We start from the raw sequence: 6,302 nt of genomic DNA, 5'->3' as shown, positions 1-6,302 counted from the left end.
ATCTTTCCAAAGTCATGAATTTACATCGATAGTTTCAGTGAACTCTAACATCACAAAATTCCCTCAAATTTTTACTGTAAAAATTTTAATTTTATTTTCTTTAAGCTTAATAACTATTCTTATAACCCCATTCCTCCTTCTCTGAAACATGAGGTTTCGCCAATCGTTACCAATCTTTGTTACATTTATGTGCATGAAGGTCCAAGTTTAGTCTCCAGCTTCTTCACATTCAGAGTCTGAATGAATCGTTTGGTTTTTTTTTATGTTCGTTTTTGAGAGGAGAGAGAAGGAGAGAGAGAGCACGCGCGCAAGCGGGGTTGGGGCAGCGAGAGAGGGCAGGACAGAGGATCCAAAGAGGGCCCCAAGCTGTCTGCACAGAGCCCACCTCGGGGCTCAAACTCACAAACCGCAAGATCATCACCGGAGCCGAAGTTTAATGCCCTACTGAGCTACCCAGGTGTCCCTAAATGAATTGTTTTGACCACTCTGGTAACAGGCTTCTCCGTATCATTTCAGCTCAGGACCCCAGCTGCTTTAGAATAGTTGGGACCAACAATATAATTCTACAGCATATCAGAGAAAGGGGGGGGGGGGTTCACCTACTTTTCCCAAATGCTTGGATTTTTATTACATTATTGCGTGTATCGAATTATATTTTGAATTATATATCGCAGAAAGTGCCACAGCTTCTGGCGGCTTCTGACGGAGAGAGGCTTGGTACCTGAATGAAGAACGTTCGTGATACGTTGACCAGCCTCTCTTCATCTTTGAAGAATCTAGGACACGGTGGCAGATGACGTCCTGTCTTTGGAGCTCTCCAAAGAAACGGATCCAACAGGTCTGTTGGTATATATATAAGTATATACCAATAGGAAATGTATATACACGGAGAGAGAGATTCATTACAAGGAATTAACTCACACAGTCATGGAGGCTGGCGAGTCCTAAGATCTACAGGGTGAGTCAGCAAGCTTGGGACCCAAGAGAGCCAATGGTTTGTTCAAGTGCAAGCCTGAAGGTCCAACAACCGGGAGAACCGATAGTGTAGTTCTAGACCAGTCCAGAAGCTGGCAGGCTCAGGACTCAGTTTGAGTCTGAAGGTGGGATAAAAGCCAAAGCCTCAGTGCAAGGAAAGTCAGGCAGGAAAACTCTTATTTGGGACGGGGTCAGCCTTTTGGTTCTATTCGGGCCTTCACTTGATTGGACAAGACCCACCCACATTGGGGAGGGCAATCTGCTTTACTCAAAGTTCACCAATTTATATGTTAATCTCACTCAAAAACACCCTCACAAAAACATCTAGAATAATGTTTTGCCAAATATCTGGGCACCCCACGGCCCCGTCAAGCCAATACATAAAATGATGGGAACCATCACACTTCCCAACACCATGCAGACTCAGGTGCACATTCTAAGCCATCATGATCAGTCCGCCCCTTTGCCGGTGGTTACTTCCAGGGGGGCAGCCCTAAGCTGTTTGGTACATGAGGTGTGAACCCTGCTCTTAGGGCTGCTAGGAAAATCTCCCTTCATCCGAAGAGCGAAGAGCCTGCTCATGATACAGTGCTCTCTTCCTCCTCTGCGTGTTTTATGGTCGAAGGTGATGATGGCCAGAGAAATGGACAAGCTAGGTCCTTTGTCACGTTGCCACTGACTCAGCCTGCCCCGGAGCCCTCCTCCCTCTCATCCATCTCTCAGCTGAGATAAGAAACGGCCTTATTGTTCAAGCCACTTCAAGTTGTGGTGTGTGTTCCTTGAGGTTGAGGGCTTCCTAATATAGATCTACCCAAAGAGACTTGCCCCTCTCTGCAGCCTTTAATTACACTGCCTGTCTATGACAGGCAATCTTCTGTAGGCATAATAAATTAAATGTCACTGCTGCATCAGGGTTCCATTTTTCTAACGACATTTAAAGTGACAAATATGTTTCTAGATTTTAATTAAAAGTCAACCATGCATGGTGCTGTCAATGCAATCTATCCATCAGAGGTCACAGAGGTGAAGACACTCTCTCCTTGAGGTGGCACATAGACACCTGTCACCTCTCCTGGTGCCAGGTTTCCCTTGGCAATGACTACAAGGTGTAACTCGATGTCACAAATGTTAAAATGTGAGAAAAATGCGAAACTTAGAACTGAAGAAGGATCTTTTTTGTTGGATGTGAGGAAGTAGACGTTTCTACTGGGTTTCTTTTTCTGGGGGGCGGAGGTCAGGACTGAGCGTGGAAAACGGAGATGACCAAAGAAGGGACTCTGAGCTGAGGACGGGATCGCCCGGTATGCAGATGGGGGACTTGACTTCTAAAGCATAAGATGCCACAAAGAGGATGCTCCTTTATTCTCCAGGTATGTCCTGTGCACCGCTCTGTCACTTTGTGCCCACAGCAGGAAACCATGAGCCACGGTGACCTATATTTCTGCTAATGCGAAAAGGTTTTCCTTCCTTTCTTCAATAACTGTTACCAGAAACCTCTACAGAGTGACGGTGCCAGGCCTTGGGCCAGGGACAAGAGACACAGAGGTAAATAAGGCACACTCCTTTCAAGGACCTCAGTGTCACAGGTAAAGTGCACCAGCGATAATACGTGTATCATACGTGTCTGTGTGTAATAGATACGTATGTGCTTGTATATCGTAGGGCTATAGTCTGGATGTGCGTGTCCCCCCGCAAGTTCATACGTTGAAATCCTATCCCTCGGGGCGCCTGGGTGGCTCAGTCGGTTGAGCGTCCGACTTCGGCTCAGGTCATGATCTCATGGTCCGTGAGTTCCAGCCCCGCATCGGGCTCTGTGCTGATGGCTCAGAGCCTGGAGCCTGTTTCCGATTCTGTGTCTCCCTCTCTCTCTGACCCTCCCCCGTTCATGCTCTGTCTCTCTCTGTCTCAAAAATAAATAAACGTTAAAAAAAAATTAAAAAAAAAAAAAGAAATCCTATCCCTCCAGGTGATGGTATTGATGGGGGGGCCTTTGGGAGCTGATCAGGTCATGAAAGTGGAGCTCTCATGAATGGGGTCAATGTCCTTATAGGATACACCTCAGAGAGTTAGCTCAATCTCTTCTGCCATGTGATGTGGGCCCTCTGGGGCATCCAGGAAGTGGGCCCTCATCTGACACTGAATCTTCCAATGCCAGGATTCTGGACTTCCCAGCCCCCAAGGCCTGAGAAATAAATGTTTGCCATTTATCAGCTGCCCAGTTTGGGGTATTTTGTTCTATTAACCTGAATGGACTAAGACACACAAAGAATAAGAGTTGGAAGGGAACCCTCCAAGACATCGACCGCTCTTACCTGCCTCCTTCATATTTTGGACTCTATTAGTTTTTAAAAACTTTTAAAATGTGTATTTAAAAAAATTTTTTAATGTTTATTCTTTTTTTTCTTTTTTCTTTTTTTTTTTTTTTTGAGAGACAGAGAACGAGCAGGGGGAAGGGCAGAGAGAGGGAGGCACAGAATCCGATGCAGGCTCCAGGCTTCGAGCTGTCAGCACAGAGTCCCATGCGGGGCTCGAACTCACAAACCGTGAGATCATGACCTGAGCTGAAGTCAGATGCTTAACCCAAGTGCCCCTGTTAATATAATTTTAACTGGCAGGTATTACAGAGACGGGAGGGAGACCAGGGAGGAGGGTCTGCAGGGGTCCAGATGAGGGATAGCGGCGGCTTGGGTGGCCAGGGCGTAGAGGACAAAGGGTTTTGCCTGGACTGGAAGCTACAGAGGAGGGGAAGGAGGGGCTCAGTCCTGGACAAGAGAAGAGGAGGAGACAAGGACGGCTTGAGTGATGGGATGGACGGTGGGGGGCACACTGGAAATGCTGTTTGGGGACAGTCCCTCGGGTAGCACCTGCCCAGGTCGATGCAGGATGAGTAACACCTCTGCAAGGTTCCCTTGAGCTGTTCACTCAGCATAACCTCCCTAACTGGAGAGGTTGGCTAAGAACCCCACAGCAAACCTCACCTCCCAGTGGCCTCTTTCAGGGGCAGCTGTCCATCCAGCACCCGAGGCTGGGTGCCAGTGCGGTCTACCAGTGGACCAGTGGTTCCCCTGCTCATTATAAACTGTGGGCTTACAAGCCAGCGCTGTGGGGCCAGGCCTTGTCAGGGCCTGTCCTGGGTGAGGCTCCCCGGGAGGCAGCTCCATGCTGCTCTCTGGCATGCTAGAAGGCCTGAGTAGTAGCTCTCTGGGGGCTTCACCCATCCACCCCTTGTCTGGGTCACTCTGGGCCTTGGCAGAGAAGAGCCCCAGCAACGATTCTTTCCAGTGTGAGTGCAGAAGGTGCAGCCAGGGCCCGTTCACACAGGGTGGAGTGGGCCCCCAGCCCAATCTCCAGAATCTCATGGGGGAGGGGGATGGATCCTTCTCAGCTTTAGAGAAGGGGTCGTGAAATCAGGGAGAAAAGCGGGGCGGAGGCTTCCCGAGGATGGGGAAGGGAGAGATTTGCTGAGCTTTCAGGGGGCGTCGGCAGTGCTGGGATCGAGGGGTAGCCATGGCGGGAGGAGAGCGGTCTGCACCTGAACGAATCAGTTAATGAACAAATAGTAGCTTATCTTTAGTCCACTGTTACTCAGAATCGAGAGCTGGAAAATCCACTCTCCCCTCGCGGAGCGAAAAAGTCTCCTGGTTAGTTTTCGTCTTCTCACCTGTTGCAACTTGCATTGTAAGATTTAGGTGCCCCGCTCCACGAGCAGGCGGGCTTCTCCCGCTCGGAGAATCAGGCCCGCCTTGGTGGTCGCCGCGACCCCAGAATTCGGCAAGTCTGCGCTGGAATCAGAGCGCGGCTCCGGCAACCCGATTGGCCGCCCCACACCCCTGCCGCTCCCTCGGACAAGGCCCCGCCCAATCCCCGCCCCTCCAGCCCTGACCCCGCCCTGTCTGCGGACCGACACCACGGCGCCGCCCGGCTCTCGCCTCCGCCCCCGAGCTTCCAGGCGGGCGGAGCTGCGGGCGAGGGGCGGGATGTTTTGGGGGGCGGGGGTCCCGATGACGGCATCGGAGCGCGCCGCGCGGAGGCTCGGAGTCTGACTGCACCCCTGGGGGACTGTGCTCCCACCGAGCAGGTGGGTTTGGGCCCGGGAGGGGTGGAGGTCGAGGAGGGGGGCGGGGGAGGCGCGCGCTCGCCCCCTCCCTGCGCAGGCCTGGGCCGGGTGGCAGCGGGAGCCGGCACTTGGGGAGCACTGGACCGAGCACGAGGAGCCCCGATCCTTGCATACCAGCTCCTGGAGGCCCCTCCTTGAGCGGGCGGAAGCGCCCCCTTCCCTAAATCGGGGGCCTGAGGCCAGCATCCCGGGCCTGGCCGGCAGGGGCGAGCGCCGACGCTGGGAGAGTCGGGCCCGCATGTGTAATCACTTTTCCAAACTCCGGGAGCTCCTGTCGCGTGCCCGCTTCCTCCCGCGCCAGACCGCACCCGTGGAGTCGTCCCGGAGCCTTGGGTGCGCGGAGTTCTGTGTCTCGAGCGCTGGAAGAGCTCAGGGTGCGGGGCGAGCCGAGGCGCCCACTGTATTGCGCGATAGTTACCGCTGTGTCCCCAGGGCCGGGCACCCAGCAAGGGACTGGAGGATTGAGTGAGGGAAGGGACGAACCGTTACGTGTGCTCAGAGAAGTTCAGTAGTGACAAACCAAGTGCTGCGGGCCCGGTGGGTAGGAGGCGGTGTGGACCGTGATAAGAAGAGAACGGGGACGGGGAGAGTTTTTTGGATGCAGTTTCATCATCACTGTTGGGCAGCTACTAAGCGTCCGACCTTGTGCTGGGCGGTGGAGATCCAGCAGGAAGGGAGACGCAGGGTCCCTGCCTCCCAGCTCCCTCTGCTACAGAGTGGCCAGTGGCGAGTGGGAGCGTCACCGGGCGTCGTGTGTGCGCCGCGGTGCGGACACGGAGCAGAGGCGCTTCCCTGGCTCCCTGAGGGAGAGGGGGCCAGTCCAAGACCAGAGAAATGAGGAGCCTTGGGCAACACGGGGTGGGGTGCAGGAGGGGAGCAGACAAGGCAGGGCTGTTAAAGTTTGGATGGCAGTGGGGAGCCTCTCTTGGGAGAGTGTCAGCAGGAGGGTAACATGATTGCATTTGCAGTTTTGAAAGATGCTCCTGGTTGCTGCGTTGGAGACAGAACAGTGAGGAAGCTGGTCACAGCCATCCTGTGGAGAGTGTCAGTGGCCGAGAGCGGGGCTTTGGCAATAAGATGGGGAGAAGCAGGTGCACTTGAGAGATATTTAGGAGATGGAATTGGCAGGTTTGGTGGTAGGAGTTTGGTCTCGAAGGATCTGGCTTTTTTGAAGAAGGCGGGGCAGGGAGGTGTGAGGTGACAAGGGCGG

This window comes from Puma concolor, chromosome B3, assembly GCF_028749965.1.
Source record: "Puma concolor isolate L17-30 chromosome B3, mPumCon1.1.hap2, whole genome shotgun sequence".
NCBI classification, from domain to species: Eukaryota; Metazoa; Chordata; class Mammalia; order Carnivora; family Felidae; genus Puma; species Puma concolor.
The sequence above is the reverse complement of the archived record's forward strand: the minus strand, read 5'-3'. Positions refer to the sequence as shown.